This window comes from Castor canadensis, chromosome 7 (assembly GCF_047511655.1).
Source record: "Castor canadensis chromosome 7, mCasCan1.hap1v2, whole genome shotgun sequence".
NCBI classification, from domain to species: Eukaryota; Metazoa; Chordata; class Mammalia; order Rodentia; family Castoridae; genus Castor; species Castor canadensis.
The window spans coordinates 129,004,300-129,029,277 of record NC_133392.1 but is presented as its reverse complement, the minus strand read 5'-3'; the positions used below and the strand labels follow the sequence as shown (position 1 = coordinate 129,029,277).

Below are 24,978 nucleotides of genomic sequence, written 5' to 3'. Positions count from 1 at the left end.
TCACGGAGACTCTTTTCATGCTGCTGGGTTTAATTGTCTTGTTGGGATAAAGAAATGTTTGCACAGCTAAAGTGGGGCCGGGTTGGACCGGAGCGGTCCCTGATGGCTGCAGAGCCATCTGGCCTGGCTTGGCTCGGCGCGCCGTTCGCCGGGCGCCTGGGCTCGCTCTCGCTCTCTTTCCCCTGCCCTCTCTCCGCACCGCGCCGCTGTTCGGCGGCTGCCTTCTCGCACGGCCGGAATGCCTAATCACCATGGTGAGAAAACGGACACCGCGGCCGTCCTCCCTCCTCGCCTAGCGCCCTCCCTCCCATCAATTGTCATGCAGAAGTGATCTGGGCTGCCTTGTCCTCGCGGCCGCCAGCCAGCCCTCTCACCGCTCCCGGCAGAAGGGTGGCTGGTAATTGATCGGGGGTGGGGTGGGGACGCGGAGAGGCGCGAGGACGGGCCGGAGAGGCAAGACCACACAGTGGCACCGTTCGTGCACTTGGAAAGGACCCCCAGCCGCCGCCACTGAGGCGACTGGCAAGTGGTTTCAGAAATGTTGGTGACCTCGCTGTCGCTCAGCCGGACGTCGCTCAGCGGCTTCTGCTGCGGGAGAAGTCCGAGCGCTGCCCCGAGTGCCTGGACTGCCTTGCGTCGCCACCCGCTACGTCCCCTGCTCTGCCCTAGGTCCCCACGCCCCAAAGTCACACTGAGAACCCAGCCCGGGGTGGGTTTCCTGTATGTCGTCTGGGCAGACGAGAGTTGAGACAGGGCGGGGGTGAAAGTACGGGAGTGTGACTGGGATGGGGGGGAGCACGCCCACGCGGATGTCCGGGATGGGGGACCCAGCGGGAGGTGCAGGTGGGTGCGTGGGGGAGCGAGGAGGACACTGCGCGGGCGCGCCGGGTGACCACGATGCGGGGAGGGGGCTTGGAGGGACCGGAGCTGGGAGGCGGTGGGGGGGGAGGGAGAGCAAGGGCGTGAGGACCCGAGGATGGACGCGTGTGCCCGCGCTTTTGCACCTCGCTTTTCCCTTGGCACCTGAGAACTTTGAGGTTTCTCCTTTCGGCTCGAAATGTTTTTCCCGTCTTGCTTTTCAAATCTGTGAAAATGTTCCAGAGAATGTCTCCCATGCCGGAGACATGGTGAATCGGTAGGACTGCTGGTATTCGGGCGAGGCGAGGCGAGGCGAGGCGAGGCGAGCCGCAGTTGCGTCTGACGGTCGGTCGGAGGCTCGCAGCCAGCACAGCGGGGCTCGGTAAAGTCCGAGCGATTTCGGGAACTCTTCCCATGGGAACTTTTCCGGGGCTGCCTTCCGGTCAGCGGCCCCAGGTTGATTATTTGGTGGCCCTTTTTTGTTTGAAAACAAAAAAACACACATTGTATCAAATAACAAAAGTTGCTCTCCTTCCCCACCCCCTTTCCTCATTAGGCAGGGAAGCGGAAACTGAAAAAATAGAATTATATTTTTATATTAGTTTTTCTTATTTTTAACCCTTATTAACTACCTTCATCTAGTTAATGAATATTACCGCACGTTGAAACGCATTCTTTGTAATACTCAGGATTTGGAATGGCAATACATTTAATAGAGTTACATTTTTAAATGGTTTTTCTTGGTTTTAACTCATTAACTACATCCATCTGGTTAATAAGTATCAGAACACACGTTGGAACATTATAAATATTTCAGGCTTGAAGTGATGGTACATTTTTATTGTAAAGTTCACCAAAATAACAATAATCTTAGGACTTGACTATTCCAACACTTTCACAGTATTTCTTAGCACCATTTTACCCCTCTTAAAGGTGAACTGCAGACTTAAGAATAATTTATTGCTATTCAGCTGCTAAAATGCCTTAAAACTTTTTTAAAGTATCATTTCAGTTGTGGTATTTGTGGTTGAACAGAACGTGTTCTTATTTTCAAAGTGTCTGCCACAGGGTATGGATTTTTTAAAATGTTTTTAGCAAAGAGGAGAATTCTCTACAAAAGAATGTTCTTATTCCTTTTCAGGAAAAGGTCCTGGATTGGGACTGTGGGTTTAGGCCTACACAAATGATAGACTGCGGTATGAATCAATAAACCTGGTAGATGCTAGGTAAACAGCAGTAATTCATCCCCGTCCAGCCTTACCCAGTGGATATGACTTTTCTGTTATCTTAATCACATTTTAATTTTAGTGCTAAATATTTTTTGCATTGGTGCCAAGCACACCAAACAGTTTGGAAAGTTTCAGTTGAGTGTAGAATATATTGATGGAGGTGGTTATACTTTAAGTTTTTTATCAAATTGCCACTTTTTTGCATTGCACTGAATGGAATTTTTAAAGACTGTGCTATCCTGAAGGTGTAGAGTTCTAAGGGAAGAGAGGAAGAATTTATTTAGGTTAGGCCTTGAGTTTTGATAATGACAAAGGGAGTTTTTTAAGAGGTACATGAAATCCCTTTTCTCATATGTACATTTATTTTGTTGATTATTTGGAGTACTAAAAATCATAAGGTAAAAACAATATGATAATTTGCTTTTTTTTCTCCTAACCCTTGAAAAATCTGAGATTGGAATCTGTTCCCAAATGTTTCCCCACAGTGTCACATCTCCTATAGTGAAGTCCATAAATACAGATCCATTTTTGGAGTCTATTTTAGAAAAAAAAAGTTTATGCCTAGATCCTGGTTGAAGCTGGAAACAGTCAAGTGATGTGGGGGTTTTGTAGACACATACAACCATCTGGCAATTCAGATATTTGACTGTCAGTTTTCTCTGTGGAATGCGTTTTGATTGCAGATGACCTAGAGGAAATGAAAGTTGTGTTTTTAGGGGGAAATGTGGGGCTGCGCCCAGAACATTCTCATTAGCAGATCCAGAGCTTTAGGAAAGTCTGAAGCCGTGAGGGCGATGAAGGCACCTTTTGGTACAGTCTCGTGAGAAATTAAGCCTAGTAAGCCTGAGTGTGACTCACCAGATGAGAGTTGTCTTTTTCCACTGAAATTCATTTGCAGGCTGAGACTTAGGGCTTTGCATCCATCTTAGAGCAGCAGAGACAGTCAGAACACTACAGGGAGGGGGCAAGGGCCAGCCCTGGAAAGGCCTCCAGTTTATTTTCAGATATATGATTCCCATTTAGGTGCCAGCTAATCCCATATTGCTCTCATTTGACCTTGCTTTTTGGAGTTTGATTTAAACCAAGTCAGAGCAGCCTTGCATAATAAATACCTGTTAGAGAAATAAAACCTGAATTTGTCCCTTGGAGCTTCAACTTGAACAAGTTTCAGATCATAGGTGGGGAGACAATATAACATAGTAGTGATGAGTACAGCTTCTGGAGTTAAATCCTGACCTTTTGCTTACTTGCTATGTGATGCTGGGCAAGTTACTTAACCTCTTCAAGCCTCAATATTTTCACCTGTAAAATAGGAATTATACAACCTTAAAGAGTTGTTGCAAATGACTGGTTAAATACACAGATAATGCTTAGAACAGTTCCTCATACATACTAAGTGTTTAATACATAATGACTGTTATTATTCAGGACAATATGCTGGTATAATCTTCCTTGCTAGAAGTACTGGTGTAGCCAAACACAGGGTCATTAACAAGTAGCATGTACCCTTTCACACACACTTATGCCGTATGTCAGTGTAGAAAGACAGAGGGAGACTCAAAAGCCCTTTTCTGTGATGGCCAGCTGCTTCACCTCCCTTCATTATCATCCATCCACCATGATTGGTCCGGTTTTATTTAGAAGCAAGTTAATATTAGAGTTAGGGAAACAGTCTGTGAGTACAGAAGGGACTTGAGTAGGTTAGATACCTAGTCAGTGGCTCAGGTCAGAGAATCCTGATCCCATAATGTTTTCTTGTTCTGGAATTTCATATTATAAGATATTGTTTAAAATAAATGGGTTATTAGAATTTATGAGTGGTAGAGATTTGAATCATGTATAATCGGATTTGCTGTAATGGTATTTGACTAGTAATAGAATGCAAAATCTCATAGTTTCTAGTGTGTCCTTAGATTTTAAGTTATATAGACACTTTTACCCTCTTGCCTATGTGAGACAAATCTGTGAACCTTCCCCCATCTGTGTGTGTCACAGTCCCACAGCATGATGGATTGTCTCTGCTTGGGGGAGGCTTAGGATGGGGCTTGAAGGGGCCTTGCAGGTCAGGAGAGAAATACAGCAGCAGGGCCTAATGGGGAGGGGCTGCTGAGGAAGGATTAGTATGTGTGGGGGAATGGAGGGCAGGACTGGGCGGGGACAGGCCTCTCACATAGTGTCTGTGTGCATTCTCCTAGGAGTAAAAGAGGGCTGTCCATTACCCTGAGTGCACAAATAAACTCACTGTTTCTCTCTTTGTAGAAAGAAAGCCCCATGGGGCTTGGGAATACCAGAGAATGACTCTGCATGTCAGTGGGAGAAGTTGGAAGCGGATAGGAGTGGGAAAGACTCTTTGCCTGGGGACCTTGGATTTAAGTTTGTATTTCAGTAAGGTGACTCATATTTGGAAAGTCTCACATTCACTTACGTATGAAGCAGAAATAGCCATTCAAGACAGTGTTCTGCTGGTCTTCATAGCTCCCTCTGAGGGAAGGCGTTTACCTCACCTTTGAGGTCTCAGTGTCTGTGCATGTCATGGAGCACCCAATTCTCTGCCTGAGACCCTTCTCACATATCGGCACAAAGGTAGATATAGTTTATGGGAGGTAAGAAAGGAAATACTGAATATTCTTAAATTTTGGTTTTTAAAGAAGGACCAAAAATCTGAGATTTAAGTCCAACCAAATGCCACAATCATGATTAAGAAGGGGTTGTAGAAGAGAAAAGAGGGGAGTCTATAGTGGCTACAGAGGTAAGGGCAGTGGCACATGCTAGGGGAAGAAATCAGCAGGACTGCAGTTAGGGCCTAGGCTCCGGCTTCCTTCCTGAGCAGTAAAATTAAAAAAAAAAAAAAAAATCCTTAGAACAACAAAAGTCGGGAGGCATGAGCTTCCTTCCTGACAGGCCAACCTGGTGGGGCTTCATTCATACTGAGCAGCAGTCAAGGCTGATTTACGGGTGGAAAGAACCCAGACATGTGGGCTTAACTCTTTCCTAACTGTTGGGATGCTTCATTGCAAATGCTGCCTCCTTCTTCCAACTTCCCGTTGTGGTATGGGTAGCTTTTTATTGTCATTTCCTCTTTATCTAAAAAGAGTGCTTACTATTGAAGGGCCTCATAGCCCCTTCATGAAAACTTGAGTTTATGGAAAGTTAAGTAATTTGAAGGACTTAAAGAACTACTAGCAAGTCTGTGGCAGAGTTGGCCTTGTGGCTCATGGCCAGTATAGTTCTCAAGGTCTTGGTAACATTATATTGACTTTGGAGCATGGCATCCATCTTTGATAATAGGAAGTGCCTCCTAGAATCTGTGTTGGGGTGATCCTATGAGCCTCAGTTCTGTCTCTAAAAGATTCTAGTACTACAGAAAGAATGGTAGTACTTCATCTTAGCTGTTTATTGATGGCAGTGGATAAAACCATGGCAGAGCACATGAGGCGTGATTCAGTTGCTATCATTGGTAGAGAGTATGATGCACTCATTAATCTATTTAATCATTCAGCCATGTTCACCGAGTACCTGCATTCTTCCAGACACCATGTTAAGTGCTGGGGATAGAATGATGAAGCAAAATAAATGATAGCCCTTGCCTTACTGAAGCTTAAAGTTAACAACTTCAGGGTTTTATGAAAAGTGCTATCATAGGGGAAGGATAAATTTCTGTGGGATTAGAAATAGCAGCATCTGATCATGTCCAAGAGTCAGGGTAGCTTTTTGGAGCAAGTAACCTTTAAACTGATTTCTGAAAATTAAGAAGGTGTCTTATTCTTATTCTAGGAGTTAGGCATGGCAGTTTGTTTTTTTGGACAAAGTACAGCATCTGAGAGTGGAAGAAAGAACTCCAGAGCTGCCAAGGATTGCTCATGATAAAGTGAGAATAGCATATTTCCCTGCCAGGATATGAGACTTGACCTTGGATTGCTATAGCACTTCATCCTATAGCCAGGTTTTCTTAAGAATGTCCAATTGGTGTTCATTGTAGTTCTGGTGCCTGACATCAGAAAGTCCTGTTTTTAAGGTAACTTCCTAAAGAAAAGTCATCATAAAATAGTTTCTGATGATGTCTGATATTTTAACCACCAACAAACCCATGAACACCCAGAACCATGGTTGGCACACAGGAGAAACTCAGGAACTGTTTGCTGAATGAAGTAGGCATTACCCTGCTGATATGAGTAGATAAACATCCTTGTCTTTTTATTGAAGTTCTTGATCAGCTGCATACTTTGTCCTATACAGAGATGTGATAGGTTTTAGGACCTGTAGTGCTTGCTTGGCATTAACTAAACCACACAGCACCTGGGATTCCTGGCAGGGTTTCTTGGCAAAGTTTCCTACGAGAGATGCATTGCTCAGGCTTGACTTTCATGGAGTAAGTTAGGTGGGTGGTGCCAAGAGTATTGAAGAAGGGAAAAGAAGGCAAACCAAACCGTTGTTCTAGTCTGGCACATGTAGGCATACTAGAAACAGTTCCTACCAGTGAGGCCTCTGTACTCTGCCATCACCGCTGTGGTTTCCCTTCCCCGGCCTTTTATCTTCATCATCTCTCTACATCCACGGACATTTCCTGAGTTCCTGTGTGCAGAGTGTTTTGCTCCATGCTGTCTGCAGGAGAATCAAGAGAAGTAAGAGATCACACTTCCCTTTCTTGAGGGCCTCATGGTTAAGGTGAGTAGTGAGGATGTGTACATAAAAAGAAGTGATAATGTAAACTAACGGACAGCAAGGGCTAGAGGATTTCAAGAGAGAAGTTAGCCCCAAGGCAGGGTTTCCCAAATGAGATCAAAGGACTGCTTACCTCCTTCACATTACCAATGGAGACCCTATTGGTAATGCAGATCCTTGTGGTCCACACTGGACCTACTTATGAGAAACTCCAGGGCATTCTGTATTTAGAAGCAGCCATCCCAGGTGATTCTTGTGCTCCCTAAGATTTACAAATCATTTTCCCAGGGTGAAAGGATCAGAGTGAAGGTTTTGCAGAGGAATTTGGTCTTGAAGGAAGAGGAGTTAAGACCAGGCAAGTAGAGAGGACAGAATGGAATTACACTAAGGAACTTGGAAGGGTAAGGATGAAGACACAGACGCCATTTGACAACAGTACCTTTCTTACCAGTCAGCCTTCTGCCATGGGGAGCATCTGTTCAACTGCCTCTAGACCTCCCCACCCCCACCCTTGGCTTGGCTCCTCTTTGGATTGTTTCCCTTCTCAACCCTTATTGCTGATCAGCTGACTGTGTGTGCTCAGACCTCCCCTTCTTGGTGCAATATTGTCATTATGAGGTGGCTCAGCGGAGGGGTACAAGGTGCTTAGCCAGATGTGCCGGAGGCCAGCATGCCTTGGTGCTCCTTGGGCTCTGGCCAGCAGCTGTCTGCTGGCTGCTGTTGCACTGCCAGTAGGAGCTGCAGAAGGTTATTGTGGTGGCAGGGATTGTTTTGTTTTTGTTTTTCTTTTGTGAGCCTCCTCCCCTGTTCCCCAGCCCTTAAGCTTCCAAATGCTTATTTGTAAAGAAATAAGAGTTGAACGGTTAGAGGAATCTCTCAGTGGCAGAATTAGTCACTACCAGCTGCAGACCTGCTTTCTGCTTCTTGCTATGACCATTTGGGGACAGGTGCCAGTAGGTGCGAAGGTTCAGTGGATCATGAGACTCGGGTACCTGTGGCATCAGGTACTTCAGATACCTTTGCAGTAGGGGTGCCCTGGTCAACCTTATTTCTAGAGTTGGGGAGTGGTGTTTTTCTTCAACATAATTCCCCCATTTTAAACACTCATCACGTTATATTGTAGTTATTTGCTTAACTGTCCCTCTCTCATGGGCCCATGTCTGTGAATGGTGCAACTTTACCCAGTGTCTCTTCTCATGCAGTGCCTGGCTCAATAAATATTTGGTGTGAGAATAAGTGAAGCCAGGACCACTGTTTCTTCTGTCAAGTTCTGCTAAGGCTGCCAGCTGGCACTATCTACTTTGACATAGGCTAAAGGACCATATGGGATCTGGCACAGGGATGGGCACCTCTTGGTCCATTTATATGTGGGAAGTGGTAACTAGAAATAAAGGAACAGGGCAAGATGACAGAACCAGCCCAGAACTGGTCATTTATTAGCTGTATGACTCTGGGTAAGTCACTTTGTTTCTCTGAGCCCCAGATCCTGGTCCATGAAATGAGAGGTGGTGAATGATCCTTGCCTTACTTGGCAGGGTTAGTGAGTCAGAAAAGGTAACATGAGTGTGTTCTGTAATCTAAAAGTAACCATATAAATGCCATACACACGCTACACACACACACACACACACACACACACACACACACACAAAACAGACACACCCACCCACCCTTCCAAGAGTATCTGTCTAAGGAGCAAAATGCTTTTGGGGAACTATACTAGTTTATGAAATACCAGAGTGTTCAACCTAGAGGGAGCCTCTTACATGCTGTTCCATCCTTGAAGTTGGTCTATAGAAAAGAGGCCATTCCCTGCATTATTTTCCTTGGTGGTTTGTGACAAAAGTTACCCAACTTTTGCGTTCTTTGTGAATGAAGGTTGGCAGGTCACTTTCTACCCAAATGTATGACATCTCAATTGAAATTTTATTTTGCCAGATCCCTAATGAAAGGAATCCGGCAAAGGATCTTTTTGCCTTTCTTCTCAGTTAATTTCAGAAGACCTTATTTTTTACTTCTAGGGCTTTCTTCCTGTTTTATGGAGGGAACTGTTTTGTCTCAGAAGCAAAGCATGTTGGCTTGAGAGATGATGGACAGAATCAAGACCAACAGGGCTTTCTGACCTTTCCTTGGCTGTAAGAATATAGCCATGGGTTATGGTCCAGTGTGACAAGCAGAAGAGGGCTGTGTCAGATTGGGAAGGATTTGGAAAGACTTGCCCCTTAGGCAAGATCTTTAGAAGTCAGAACTGGGCCAGGAGGATTAGAAAGAGCAAGCATTTGAAAAAGGTTTTACTTGTGCGGTAAACTTCATTGTGTGATTATTTAATAGACCATTAACAGCAGATTCATTAACAAGATCTTAATTAACAAGTTCCAGGGTTATTCCTCCCACTTCCCAGGGGAACTGTTCTCCTTCTATTTAGTCCCAGAGACTTCCTATCTTCCTTAAACTAACCGTACCAGATGCATTTAAATTCAGTCTTTTTATTGCAAATAAAGTGACTACAGGCAAAGGCAAGAACATAGCAGCACTTCTAATAATAGCTGACTCTCCCTTTGACACTTTCTATGTGTTGGCATGATTCTGAGTACTTTTCAGGTAATAATTCATAATTTTCTAATAATAATTTAATCCTCATATGATCCCTATGAGACAGGCATTGTTTATCCCCATTTACATATGAGGAGACTGAGGAGAAGGGTGCTTAAGCAGTGTTTCCCTTGTCATACAAGCAGAAGAAGCAAAACTGAGATTCAAATCTAAACAGTCTGCCTCCAGTCAGTGGAAAGGAAGAAAACCCCAGGAAAGGGAGGCCTAGGAGTCAGATTCATGAGGAAATAAGAGAGCTGGGGGTGTAGCTCAGAGGTTAAGTGCTTGGGAGTTCCTAGTGGTAGGAACTGTGTCTTAAACCTATTTCTGTTCCCAGTATTAATGCATTGCCTGAGACTTACTAGTTATTTACTTTTTTTTTTTTTGGCAGCACCAGGGTTTGAACTCAGGGCCTCATGTTTGGTAGGTAGGTACTCTACCACTTGAGCCACTCAACTAGCCCTCTGAGACTTACTAGTTATGAGTTAAAAAGAAAAAAAAAGGGTTTGTCAAACATACCCTTTGACAGGATGAGGAGAAGATGGTTTAGTATCTGTTAGACTCTAATGCTTTTAGCACTACAGTGCCTGCCTCTGGGCTACTCAAAGCACTTCACAGATCTGTTAGTTTAAGAAGAGCAGCTCTGAGATGGGACAGATGCACTTGTTCTTTCTATGCCTCTGTTTCCCCAGGGGGGAAGGGACTAACACTACTGCCAATCTCTTAGGGTTGTTTTAAGGATTAAATAAGTTAATATAAAATACAAATAAAACACAAACCACCCCATCTACTTTTTTTTTCAGTACTGGGGTTTAAACTCAGGGCCCCCAAACTTGCTAGGCAGGTGCTCTACCCCTTGAGCCATGTCTCTAGCCCTTCCCACCTCTTTTTAAAAATTTTTACTTACTTTTTTTGTCAGTACTGGAGTTTGAACTCAAGGCCTCGCATTTGCTAACAGACACTTTACTATTTGAGCCACTCCTCCAGCCCCCCAACACACACCCCTTCTCTTCATCACATTATCTGGACAGTCACTCTGGTCAGCCTTGATCTTTCATGGGTTTGTACAGTTTGTGACAGTCTTGATAGCCAAAAAATAATTCCCAATTGATATTAAGGAGTAAGTACCTAGAATGTGCTTTCCTTCCTGGCTCCAGTTATATATGGGTTCACCCAGTGACCCCGTCTTTGATCTTCCCTAAAAGGAACAGAATGAAAATCACTAGAATTCTGCATTAAACGTCTAACTAGGAAAAGACTTTAAGGGCTTTTTCTGGGCCAAAAGGACCTGATTTGTCTAGCTCTCCACCTCTGCCTGGCCAGTCACTCAGCTAGTAAGCTTGTGGCCATTTACTCTTTTGTACCTACCTGGAGGGAGAGGACAAGGAAGTGACAGAACACCTGAAATCTTTGGGGAATTTGAGCTAGGAAGGAAGGTTGCCTTATTTTTCTCATTTTCTTACTTACATAAATCATAAGGCTGTGTTTTTTCCTTTATCCCAAGTAAGAAATTGCTTTTGCCCTATGTGGATCTCATCCTATTTGTACATTCTCCTCCACTTGAGGACTTACAGGAGCATCCATTCTCATGGCTGGCAACTTGCTCCCTTCCAGTATCTACCCCATCCCATCCTCTTTATTTAAGGATAGATGCTAATAACTCCCCAAAGGGGCCTCCCGCTTCCCAACATTGCATCCATGTGTTCTTTTTAAGTAGCTTGGTTATAATATCACTTTCTTTAGCAGCATTCTAACTTCTAAGAGGCTTAATAGGCAAGGAGATTGTGGGGTCTTTGACTTTCCCTGAGCCTTAGCCCTAAGTGGTTTATTCTTTTAAGCTGATTCTTGGTTGTGGATGGAGCTTTGCTGGATAAGAAGTTGGGATGGGGGGAGGAGGCAGTAAGAGAAAGGAGAAACTTTCACTCCCCTTTTCACTATGCCCCACCCTCCAGTCTGTTTCTGCCCTGCTGATGAGTCTGTTTTTAGAGCTTTGGAATGAAGGGAGCAGTGACAGAAGTAAGTAGAGAACTTTTCTTAGAGGACTTAAGTTGGCTTTTTTCCCTAAACTCCCTTTTGCCTCCTCACCTCTACCCTTCCTACACATTTGTTCCTACCCTTCCATCTGCCACTTTTGGATTTTCTTCTACCCCTACTTTTGCCTCCACTCCAACTCTAGCTGTATATCTGTATATTAAAGAAATGATGAATAAGAATTATGAACTATTGATTCAAAGGGAAGAATCCAATCCATGTGTAGAATGTAGAAAAGAAAGTAACAGATTCAAGTTTAGTAAAGGCAACAATGAGTAATTTTTCTAGATTTTTTTCCTGAGGTACAGCAAGGTAAATGTATCCCTGCTGATATTTTGACAGATTAAGGATTTTCTTGTTTCCCTATCAACATTCTTTTCTGGTTCAGGGAGCATTAGGTTGGGAGAGCAGGGGAAGCATGTCTGGTTTTTATTCAGTCTTGCTGAGCTGCAGAGAAACTGTAAGGGAAATTTGGGAGCAGGAAAAATGAGGTGGTTGGAGAAGTGAGGAGAGGAATCAAGAGCAAAGCGGGGAAAAAGTACAGGATGATCTTCACCTTGATGATGGGAAGAAAACCAGGAAGCTAAAAAGAAGGGAGGAAAACGTAAAGCTGGAGGTGGGAAGAAAATGGGAAATTAGAAACATTCCAAAGAATTGTGAAGAATGGATTTGATAGTGTGCCTCTGTGGATGGCTCTATGGGGGAAACAGGGCCCTGTACACATAGTTGGTAGGAAGATAAAGCAGTAGAGTCTCTTTAGGATGCAATTCGGCCCTCCAAATCTATGAAAAATTTAAATGCAAATATCTCTTCATAGGATTCAACTATAGGAATTTATCGTACATATATGTGGTCAGGTACATAAACATGTATGTTCTAGGGCTGGATGCTTAGCTCAAGTGATAGAGTACCTACCTAGCAAGTGCAAGACCCTGAGTTCAAACTCTAGTACTTCCAGAAACTAACCTACCAAAAAAACCAGACGTATGTTCTTTTTTTTTTTTTTTTTTGTGGTACTGGGGTTTGAACTCAGGGCTTTGTGCTTACTAGACAGGTTCTTTACTACTTGAGCCATGCCTCCAGCCCATGTATGTTCTTTATGATATTGCTTGTAATGGGAAGAAAAAACATGTACATTGATAGGGAATTAATAACATAAATTATGATACATCCATTTAATAACTCATTTAAAAAATGAGTTAATGTACTAAGTGCTTATATGTAAAATAAGAGAAAAAAAGACCCCTTTATATAGAAATAAATGTATATGTATATATATTCGTATACTTAAGTGTGCATATGAAACTTTGGAAGAATATGTAAGTAACTGTTAACAGTAGTTTGCTCTGGGAAGTATGACTAGTTCAGAAAGAAGGGAGTTTTATGCTCTTTCCACTCTCTGTTAGTGTACGTGCATGTGCTATTTTTATAATGAAGAAATCTAGTTCATGATTTAAAAAAATAATTTGGAGATGCTAGCACAGAAAAAACATCATGTAAAGACTAAAGATCTCTGAATAAAGTATGAACTTTATTTCCTAGTGTTGTTATCAATATTGGCTCATTAAGCTATAACAAATGTACCACATTAATAATAGATGATAATCATAGGGGAAAGTGTGTGGGGACATGTGGGAACTCTGTACTATCTTTGCAATTTTCTGTAACTCTAAAAACTATTATAAAATAAAAGTTTAATTTTTAAAAGATAATTTAGAAAAGTATATTATGGTAAAGACCCATAACCTAGCATTTAAAGTTTAAATCTTGAAAAGATGAATTGATAAAATTGAGTGATTCTTCTGGTTCTAAACCAAATACTAATTGGTTGTCTTTCTACCAAATGGCCAAGTGGATGGTATTATAGTCATGATTGCTGGGAAAGTCTCTGATTTCTTTGCTTACTTACAAAATGAGATTTCTTTTCTGAATTAGTTTGTAAAAAAAAAAAAAAGTAACTGATGGTTATTTCAGTTTTACCACCCAAAAAGTAGACTGGTCTGGGGGCTACATAGTGAGGGGAATTTTAAAAATGAAGAGTCTTAAAGGTAGACAAATACTTGTTGCTTTCTTCAGATGAGCAAGTTGGGGTGGAAAGAAAGCAAATGAGAAGGGTAGAATTTCATTTAGTCAACTCTGCGCACCTTCATTTCTATGAGATTTTTTTTCCCTCTCAAGTTGGCACCACAACGAAGTAGGAGCAGGCTAGAAGGGATGTCCTCCCTCCTCATGCGCCATCAGGGTTGATGATAGCCACTAGCTGAGTTCTTTGCAGGTTTAGGATGTGAAAATCATAGACTTGCCATTGGCTCACTATTTTCCTGCCTCTGATACTAAGACATGGTTGAGATCAAATACAAGAAATTTTCCCTTTGAATTAATTTACTTCTTTATCAGACGAAGATACTTTGGTTTTACCTTTTTACATAGTAAAGAGAAATTGCTGACCCTGCTTCCAGTTGGCCCTGGCACCTAGTTTAAGAAGAAAGATTGTCTGTAGTATTGGTTACAACTAACTACTTCATCTTTGAATTCCTCTTAACTGGCTTCTGAGACATTGTACTCTCGGTGTTCTTCTCCTACTTGTTTGACCCTGTTTTTGTTTCTATAATGCCTTATTCTCCGCATTGCAGCACTTCTGGGGTGTGTGATGGAAGTATACATTTGGGAGGCAGACAGGATGCTGTTAGTCTGTAGAGAAATTTTAAGGCAACAATCAACTAAAAACTGACCTGTTTTTTAATATTATCATGCCCTGGCAGTTTTGAACAATGTCAGTTGTAAAGTATTTCTCCCCTCCCCCCAAAAAAATGTTTTGTTAGTCTAAGTTTGAAAAATTGCAGTGGTTACTTTTGAGGTTTGATTTGTAGCACATATTAAAATCATTTATTCTTTAATAAACATTGTCATATATAAGGAAGAATTTGGAGAACTTAACAGTTATATCATGTTTCCCTAACACCTGCAGACTCAGTTTGATTCGAGAGTAAGTAGTATCTGTTCAAAATCTGTTGGACTCTCTTGGGACTCAGTTTGAAATTATTTTTTGGTGTCACTGGGGTTTGAACTCAGGGCCTCACACTTGTTAGGCAGGCCCTCTACCACTTGAGCCTCTCTGCCTCACAAGTACGTAAATAAATAAGACTTATTCTTGGACTGGGGGCACAGCTCAAGTGGTATAGCACCTGCTTAGGAAGCACAAGGCCCTGAATTCAAACCCCAGTACTGCCATAAATAAATAAATAAATAATGGTAAAGCTTATTTTCACGAGGTCCTGAATTCATCCCCCAAATCACCGTAAATAAACTTGCTCTTTTAAAATTATTCATTGCTAATATTGAAACTAAAGAATTAATCAAGAAGTTAGTTATTATGACTGATTATTATATTATTATTTATTTGTCATAAAAAATAGCCCACTGTGTCCAATATGGCCAGCATGTTCCTGGAAATGATGCTTGGATTATAATAGGAACAATGAGCAAGAAACAATCAAGTAAGGGTTTGGGAAGAAGGGACTTTAGGGTCAGAGAAAAAGCCTAAGGGCAAGGATAGTGTGAGTTTGGGGGGTTATGGTAGCAGATGAGATGAAGAGGGGCCAGCCTTCCATAACTCTTTTAAGGCCATGGAGAGTTTGGATTTTATTCGAGGTACATATGAAGCCACAGAGTGTTTTAAACAGGGAGAAGTACCATGTTGTGATTTATCACCAACAAAGATTACTCTGGCTGCTGTATGGATAATGGATTGAGTTAGAGAAAGTTGGTAACAGAAGACTTGTAAAAAGGGTCTTGCAGTAGTCACCGTGAGAGACAAGGAAGAAATAATGTCTTATGCTTTTTGAAATATCCACAGTACCTTTCCCATAGTAGGAACCAAAGAAGTACTAAACAAATAAACTTATAAAACAGTAAGTGTCAAAAACAAACAACAAACAAAACAACAGTAAATCAAACCCGCAACAAGCTGCGTGCTGAGCAGCAATGTCTGGCACTTAGCCAAAATACTATGGGGCAGGTGATTTAAACTTTTTGAACCTTGGTCTCTTTGCCTGCACAATGGAAATGAGATAACACACCTTTTTGTTTTATTGAGAAAATTAGAGAATCAATTTATCACATGGTTGTTCCTCAGTAAATGGTGGCTATTATGTATAGCAGGATGTGAGGACACCTTGAGGTGATGGTCAGTAAACCAATGTGATTATAGCCATGGGAACAAAGTATCGGAGTTCTTAGGCAGAAGGAACACTTTTGGACCTTCTCAGAACTGGAATTCTAGCTCCTGAATCTAACCTTTTGCTGGCCTTTGAGTAACTTCAAAGTCTAAAGAGAGCTGGTCTGCCAGTGGCTCATGCCTGTAATCCCAGATACTGGGGAGGCACAGATCAGGAGGATCTGGCTCTGAAGCCAGCCTCAGCAAATAGTTCATGAGAAAACACCTAACATAAGAAAGGACTGGGAGAGTGACTCAAGCGGTAAAGTGCCTGCCTAGCAAGCATGAGCCCCTGGGTTCAAACCCCAGTTTTCTGCCCTCCCCCCACCAAAAAAAAAAGTCTGAAGAGGAAAAACTGTCAGAAGAGACTTTTGGAAATAGAAAGTTAAGCTCAGGATCTTTGGCTCAGCTCTTGCAAATGATTTTCAGAGGAGTCAGATCTCTCCCTTCATATTCAAGTTGAAGGGTAAGTATCCTGAGGTCTGTGCTGTCTTAACGTACAAAGTAGTTACTCCCTGAAACCAATTTCCAGTTTTCTTGGCAAATGCTCCCTGGAGCCCAGGCAGCTCTCTCTCATCTTATACCTAGTTAAATGCCTTGATTAAGGATGTAATATTAGTTTCTTGGCTTTGTAAATCATTTGACCCTTGCCTAGCACCGCCAGGGCCTCTGGGAGCCCCAGCAGTGACCATTCCCTGTCTGTGAGAAGAAGGCAGAGTTGGAGACCACTTTGCTCCTTAGTGAAGAGATAGTCACTTCTTTGGCAGACAATACATTTTCCTTTTTTTCCCTCAGTTTTCTTGCCAAGCTTGTGTATGTGTGTGTGTCTGTGTGTGTCTGTGTGTGTAAAGGAGAGAGAAGAAAGAAACAAGAAAGAAGAAAAAGAAACAAGCTCGACACTGTGCAGAAACTATTAGCACAAAAGTGAGGGAAGGGACTCATGGGGACGATAAGGAAATGATTTCGCCCAGTTTAAATCCCACTTGAACCGTGTGGTTTCTCTGTCCTGAACCTTTTGAGGTTCAAGTTGAGTGCACTCTTGACAAAACGTGATTTTCTGGTTCACATCCAAAAAGCCTTTAAAAGACTTGGAAGTCTTTTCCTTGGGACATCAAACAGTCCTCAACAAAGCAGGACACTGATGAGATGCACACAAATGAACAGATTAAATTCTCCTGTGAGGATTAGATTCTCCTTAAGAAGCATGTGAAGTCAGAAACATGGGAGAGAAGGCTAGACTACTGCACATTCATGCTTGGGACCTCAGAGCACCTTGCTTTTGTGTGCCCTCAGTACCTCCCTGGGCCTAGAGGCTGACCTTATTGTCAGAAGGGTCACCTAGAAGTACCCAGGGAATTAAAAACTGAAAACAGACTCTTCTGTATTCTCTATCTTGCCTAAGGCAACACTTATGTCCCCCCAATAAAAGGTGCAAATTAACTTAGAAAAGATACCTCATTCCTTTGAAAAATTGTCAGTTGTTTGAGTAGCTTAGAGCATAATTTTGCTTATTGAACCAGCCTCAGTCTTTAGTCTGAGGACTTAAGTGATTGCTACCTTATGGCAAATGCAATGATTCACTTTGGAATTGGTATGGCAAACCAGCCAACACAGTAGAATTGCTATTGCCAAGCCAGTAGCCAAAGCTCATGTCCACTACATTGATAGTGTTGTGGGTGGGTCAACTAGATGAGTGCAGTTTCTGAGCCAGGCAGCTAAAATATTAATGATCAGCTTTAAGAAGAGCAACTCGGTTTGAGGCCCTGCTCCTGTTAGAAACCATAATTAGCAATTAAAATACATTTTAAAAACTGTTCCAACCAGCAGCTTCTAAATAAATAATTGTTGCTACTGTTTGAACTTGTTTTATTTCCTTGTGTTTTTCTTATCTCTTTTCCCCTGCATAACTTACAACCCTGTAAATGCTCAGTAGCTGTTAATATGATTCTGTCAATACGTTTACCATGGTGACTTGGGCTGTGTTTGGCGAGCATTTGAAGAAATCAGTCACTGTTTGGAGGGAGGAAAGACAAGCTGTCGATATTCAGGGAGAAATGCTAATAACTCTAGTGACAAATCGTCCTCTGGATTCTCCAAAGGTTAAGAAAAAGCACCTCTCAGACCCGGGGGCTCAGGGCTAAGGGATGGTGCCTTGTTAGGATGTGCAGACATTAGCTGTCATGGTCCTGCAGTGTCCTTTTCATTGTCTTGCTTTGAACCTCTCAAAGCTACACTTGAGTTTTGGAGGCCTGGGTTGGAATCTTGATTCTCCTCCTGTATAAACCCTGTGACCTTCCGCAACCACTGAGTCTTTCCTTTCTCATCTGTGAGTTATAGACTGTAATACCTGTCCCCAGAACATGGTGGGAAAGGCCTTATACAAAGACGACTACTTATCTCTGCTCAAGCTGTTCTGGGAAAGTTCACAAATGGAAAAGGATAATGAACTTTTGCATTGCAAAAGTGTATGGAGAATGTAAAATATTTGGAAGTCTTGTATTATCCTAAGTTTTTATGAATTTTGCACTTGAGTTCTACTTTATTTAAAATAATCTTTGACCTGGCAGAGTGGCTCAAGTGGTAGAGCACCTGCCTAGCAAGCGTGAGTCTCTGAGTTCAAACACCAATACCGCCAAAAAGAAAAAAAATCTTTAAATTTGCTTTTCATTAAGTAAAATTGGTGCTCTGATGTGATCCATTAATTGAACAAGATAGGTATGGTCTGGGCGCCCAGTGAGTTTACCACTCCCATTAGCCAGGGGGCCTGGTATTGGATATTTCCTAGGTCCTCTGGAACTCAGCTGAAGGAACAAAAAACCCTATACCAGAGAATTCTGTGGAGGACCTGCCTGTGACTGTCTGCCATGATGTTAGGTGGAGAAACAATAAAACAACTTCACAAGCAGAATCATTAATATTTCAGTATGTATTCTCCCAGATTCCTTCTCAGGAGAAGATAGATGAATGTATTTTTATGTAAGCAGGATCATACTAATATGCTAGCTTGTGACTTTCTTTTTCACTTACTCATTTGTTATAGACCACTCCATGTCAATAAATACAGATTTACATCACCACTGCTACTTAGTGTTCCATTGCAGGGACACGTCTGGTCTAATGAGGATGCTTCTAGTACTTTAGTATTATAAACAACACTGTGGAGAACATCTTTGTAAATTCATTTCTGTTACATGTCTGATCATTTTTCTACTTTTCTTCCCAAGAGTAGACTTATTGCCCGATTACCTGTTTCTTAATGTTCTTATCAACACATTATGATATGCCTTTTTTATCTTTGCCAGTTTAATAGGTATCTTGCTATTTAATCTGTATTTCTTTAGTTACTAGTGAAGCTAAACATTTAAAAATTGTTTATTAGGATTAGTTTATCTCCTTGTATGAATTAACTGTTCATGCCCTTTATCTGTAGGGTATAGATACACTATTTCCCCTTCTAATTAACTATTATATCTTACAAATATCTTCCCTAAATATATCCCGTGTGTTCTACATCTCTAGTCTTGAATCTTTTTATTCCATCCTTTCCATAGCTACCTGATTCCAATTTCTAAGACAAAGCCCGTTCTTGTAATTCCTACTTCTGAAGCCCTTCAGTGACTCCCCACTGCTTCCTAGACAACATGGAATACAGGAGCATCCATCATTGCTGTCTTACACTCTTCATCTCTTTCTCTCTCTCTCTCTCTCTCTCTCTCTCTCTCTCTGTCTCTCTCTTTCCCTCTCTCCCTCTCTTTTTCTCAGCATACTTTTTAGGATCATTTTATTTATTTATTACTGATTTTAAGAGCTCTTTTTATAAGAAGGATATTCATCTTTTTGTATGTTGTACATATCATTCCTAGTTTATCAGTTTATCATTTGTCTTGGTATTTTAGGGTAGTAGAATTTTTAAAAATTTTTTATTGTCTTATTATTCATATGTGCATACAATGTTTGGGTCATTTCTCCCCCCTGCCCCCACCCCCTCCCTTACCACCCACTCTGCCCCCTCCCTCTCCCCCCCATCCCCTCAATACCCAGCAGAAACTATTTTGCCCTTATCTCTAATTTTGTTGAAGAGAGAGTATAAGCAATAATAGGAAGGAGCAAGGGTTTTTGCTAGTTGAGATAAGGACAGCTATACAGGGAGTTGACTCACATTGATTTCCTGTACATGTGTGTTACCTTCTAGGTTAATTCTTTTTTATCTAACCTTTTCTCTAGTTCCTGGTCCCCTTCTCCTATTGGCCTCAGTTGCTTTTAAGGTATCTGCTTTAGTTTCTCTGCATTGAGGGCAACAAATGCTAGCTAATTTTTTAGGTGTCTTACCTATCCTCACCCCTCCCTTGTGTGGACTCACTTTTATCTTGTGCTCAAAGTCCAATCCCCTTGTTGTGTTTGCCCTTGATCTAATGTCCACATATGAGGGAGAACATACGATTTTTGGTCTTTTGGGCCAGGCTAACCTCACTCAGAATGATGTTCTCCAATTCCATCCATTTGCCAGTGAATGATAACATTTCGTTCTTCTTCATGGCTGCATAAAATTCCATCGTGCATAGATACCACATTTTCTTGATCCATTCGTCAGTAGTGGGGCATCTTGGCTGTTTCCATAACTTGGCTATCGTGAGTAGTGCCGCAATAAACATGGGTGTGCAGGTGCCTCTGGAGTAACCTGTGTAACAGTCTTTTGGGTATATCCCCAAGAGTGGTATTGCTGGATCAAATGGTAGATCAATGTTTAGCTTTTTAAGTAGCCTCTAAATTTTTTTCCAGAGTGGTTGTACTTGTTTACATTCCCACCAACAGTGTAAAGAGGGTTCCTTTTTCCCCGCATCCTCACCAACACCTGTTGTTAGTGGTGTTGCTAATGATGGCTATTCTAACAGGGGTGAGGTGGAATCTTAGCGTGGTTTTAATTTGCATTTCCTTTATTGCTAGAGATGGTGAGCATTTTTTCATGTGTTTTTGGCCATTTGAATTTCTTCTTCTGAGAAAGTTCTGTTTAGTTCACTTGCCCATTTCTTTATTGGTTCATTAGTTTTGGGAGAATTTAGTTTTTGAAGTTCCCTATATATTCTGGTTATTAGTCCTTTGTCTGATGTGTAGCTGGCAATATTTTCTCCCACTCTGTGGGTGTTCTCTTCAGTTTAGAGACCATTTCTTTTGATGAACAGAAGCTTTTTAGTTTTATGAAGTCCCATTTATCTATGCTATCTCTTAGTTGCTGTGCTGCTGGGGTTTCGTTGAGAAAGTTCTTACCTATACCTACTAACTTCAGAGTATTTCCTACTCTTTCCTGTATCAACTTTAGAGTTTGTGGTCTGATATTAAGATCCTTGATCCATTTTGAGTTAATATTGGTATAGGGTGATACACATGGATCTAGTTTCAGTTTTTTGCAGACTGCTAACCAGTTTTCCCAGCAGTTTTTTGTTGAAGAGGCTGTCTTTTCTCCATCGTATATTTTTAGCGCCTTTGTCAAAAACAAGTTGGTTATAGTTGTTTGGCTTCATATCTGGGTCCTCTATTCTGTTCCACTGGTCTTCATGTCTGTTTTTAGGGTAATGGAATTTTGTTGTTATTATTTTTCATTTAGAAGTTTCTAGGTTTTTTGTGAGGCATTTTGTCATTCTCTTCCTTTTTAGTTTGTCACTTTTGGTTTATCTTTAGAGAGTTGTAAGTCTTCTCCTGATCAGTCCCTAAAGAGATTCAAAAGTTCTATAGTTATCTCAAAGCTGGTTCAGTCCCTAATTTGGAAGAAGTCTAAATCCTAAGCACTTATGGAAGTGCTCAAAGGGAAGATAAGAGGCATCTAGACCTGAGAGAAGTTCATAGAGCCCCAAGATAACTGATAGAATTTACAACCTAATGGAAAATATAGGCAAACAAGTAATTCACAAAAAAAGATAATGAGTGGTATCATAGAAGTATAGAGGATGCTATAGAAAGGAGCAAATGGGAAATCTAACTGATTCAGGATCTCAAAATATGCGTTCTGGAAGAATGAATATATTAGAATTTTAATGAAATTAAGTGAATTTTTTATTTCCTTAGTCCCACTAGGCACAGTTCAAGTCGTACTTCCCCCCATGTAACTAGTGGTAGTTACATTGGAAGGCACAGGTATAGAATTTCTTCATCATTATGAGCATTCTGTTGGACAATGCTGTCCAGAAAGAGCTTGATGTGTTCAGAGAACTGAAAAGGGTTCACTCCAGCAGGTACGTAGTGTGCAAGGGTGAGTGGATCAAGACGAAAAGGATTCTGTTATTGGGGTTGATATTCCACTGTTATCGAGGAGGTGGAAGGGAAATAAACTTAACACTTACTAGATAACAAGTAGACATTATCTCCATAATACAGTTGAGACTCAGAATTTCAGACATTCGAACAACATACATGTAGGTAGTGATAAAGCTGGCTTCAAAGTCAGATCTGCCTGATGTCAAAAACCTATTGCTCTTCCCCTATCTCTCCAGTAGACTCCATAAAGTTTAACCCACTGATCTCTCTTAGATCAGTAGAGAAGGAATTGTGACTTAGGACAGACTTCTCAATGTGACGCTTTTTCTGTTGAGGAAATATTACCATGGATGAGCTTTCCTTCACCTGGATGTTCACAAGAGGTCTCCTGTTCCCTGAGTCACAAAGAGGTACTCTAGAGATCTTGACATTATCCAAATTCAAGGGAGAGCTTTGCACAGGTGCTGACTCTTAAACCAGGACGCATTGCCAAGGAGAGCAGGCGGCTTGAGGACTTCCATCTGAAGCCTGTCAGGAAGACTCACAGTTATCAGAGTATACGCTTTGACTCATCCCCTGGTCTTGAACCTATTGTCATGGTCACTTCCAAGATAGTATCATTGGAAAGAGAGAGTGCTCACCCTTCAGTTCAGCAGTTGGGGGTGGGGTGGGAAACCTTTACCTTAAGGCAATCCCATCTTGTTTGGCTGTAAAGAGTTGTTTTAGGCCATTCCTGCCCTAGTCCTAAACAGCCACAGGTCTGGGCTTTTAATTTGCTGTCACAGCTCCAAGCATTTTTCTGAGCCAGTGAAAATCATTCCTGGCAGAATATTAAAAAGAAGATTGCCATCATAATGTGATTTCTGGATTAGTCAGTTTCCCTAATTACAAGATCTAGTATTTTCTAAGGTGAATATGGTGCCTTCACATTTTCTTAGCTGGCATGAATGAAGAATGAGAAAATAAAATGTTCAATCAGACAGAACTGGAATAATAAAGGATACATGTGTTAACTTCCCATTGCTATGACAAAATACCTGAGGTAAACAACTTAAAAGGAGGAAAGATTTTTTGGGGGAGGGGATAGGGCTCATAGTTTCAGACCATGGTTGGTTGGCTCTATTGCTTTTGGGCCTGTGGTGAGTCAGAAAATTATGGTGGGAGTGTGTGGAAGAGGAAATTGCTCACCTTGTGGCTGTTGGGAGTGAAAGAGAGCAAAGAGTCAGGGTCTCAACATCCCCTTCAAGGGCATACCCCTAAATGACATGCCTTCTTTCCTCTAGGCCTCATCTCCTAAGGTTCCATCACCTCCCAATAACACCACAGGCTGGCAATGAAGTCTTCAACACAGGGTCTTTGGGGGACATTTAACAGGTAAACCAAAACAATGCAAATCTGAAGAAACAAAAGAAATGCAGTCAAGGTGATAGGTAAAAGGATTAACCTTGGAGATGAACCATAGTTTTCAAAAGTGAAAGAAGAGAACATTTTCAGTGTATGACGAGGAAGATGCTAATGGTCCCTGCTTTTGAAATAGGAAGTAAGATACTTCGTGGGGAACAAAGGAAACTTAGTTATGTGAAGGTTTATTACTGTTGAATATACTGTAGACATAGCACAAGACAGTGAACAGTATTTCATCATTCATTCATTCCATAAATTTGTCGAGTATCTACTATATGCTAGGAATCATTTGGTCATAAGAATCCAATGTAAAAATAGACCCAACTTTTACCTTCAAGCAGCTTACAGTTCTTGTGCGGACGGAACACAGGTATGTAAATGGACAAATACATAACATAAGGTACATATTTTAAGGGAAATAAGTGCATAGGGTAGTTGCATGAGTATCATCCAACCTAGAATTAGGTCATGGAACCCTTAAATAGTGTTTTTATACTAGTGGAACTCAAAATTATAACTCCAGTCATGTTCTTACGCTCTAAAATCTACACTGTTGTACACAGTTGCCTACATGGTATCTCCAGATTGATACCCAAAAGATATTTCATGTATAATATCTATAAAAGAGAGCTCTTGAGTCTTTCCCTCTTTTTAAAAACCAACAAAAAATGATTTTGCTTCGTTGCTGGTTCTTCCAACTCATATAAGGGCACTGGCATTTTCCCAGCTGCTCTACCCAGCTTCCTGTTTCCTCTCTTATCCTCAAACCCAAGTACCCTCTTACTCTACCCTCACACCCAGTGGAAGTGAAACTTCTCTAATTGGTATTGGTCCAAATCACCTTAAACCTCATAACAATTTTGACAACTAGATTTTGAATCCAGGGTCCAGACCAAATATCTGTGCTTCTGAACTTCACGTATATGTATTCAACTGTCTTTTAGACATTTTCTCTTGGATATACTAATACTTCCAGGCTTTAAGACCAAACCTGAACTGTCTTCTCCCACTGATACTTTTCCCCAAAACTTTTATTGCCTATTTTGATTTATCATGCTAACAGTTATTCAAACTAGAAACTCAGATTCACCCCTCGTTTATCTCACCTCGTATCTAATCAATTTCAGTAGCCTAACAATTCTTATCAAATACCACCATCTGTCCCCAACTTCCTTTCCCTCCTTCTTGCTTTTATGCTTTAGTACCAAACTGTTCCAATAGACTCCCAAACTTCTCTAGTGAACAGTGTATGTTTCTGTCCATTGCTGTTAAGGCTTTTTCTAGCATGCAAACCTGTTTATGTCACTGTCCTGCCTAACACTCTTTATTACTATTATAAAAAAATCCAAAACATTTCAGCTCCTTTCCCAGACTTCTTTCTTTAGTTTTCTTCTCTAACTTCTGTCTTACTTAGTCATACTGAATTAATTGTTATACACTGATTACACTTTGTTCTCTCGTACTTCTGTAAATTAGAAGATACTATTCTTCTTATATTGTATTCCCTTTTTCATATATTTTTGGCTAAATTCTACCAGTCCTTTATGTTTCAATTCACATGTAACTCCCAGATAAAGCCTTCTATTATTTATTTCATTTTTATTTTCAACAAAAATAGCTTTTCATCTAGCAGTACATTGTTGTTTATGTACTTTTAAAAGGTCTTTCTCAATACATTAATTTTTCATATTCTGTTGTGAAATATAGCATATATAGAGAGAGGTGCATGAAATATGT

The 24,978-nt window shown here is 41.2% G+C and overlaps 1 protein-coding gene across 3 annotated transcripts in view; it reads left to right on the top strand.

The window, feature by feature from the left end:
* Nucleotides 1-24,978, top strand: part of Rnf220 (ring finger protein 220) — a 221,328-nt gene that overhangs the window by 12,164 nt on the left and 184,186 nt on the right. The window lies entirely within an intron of this gene.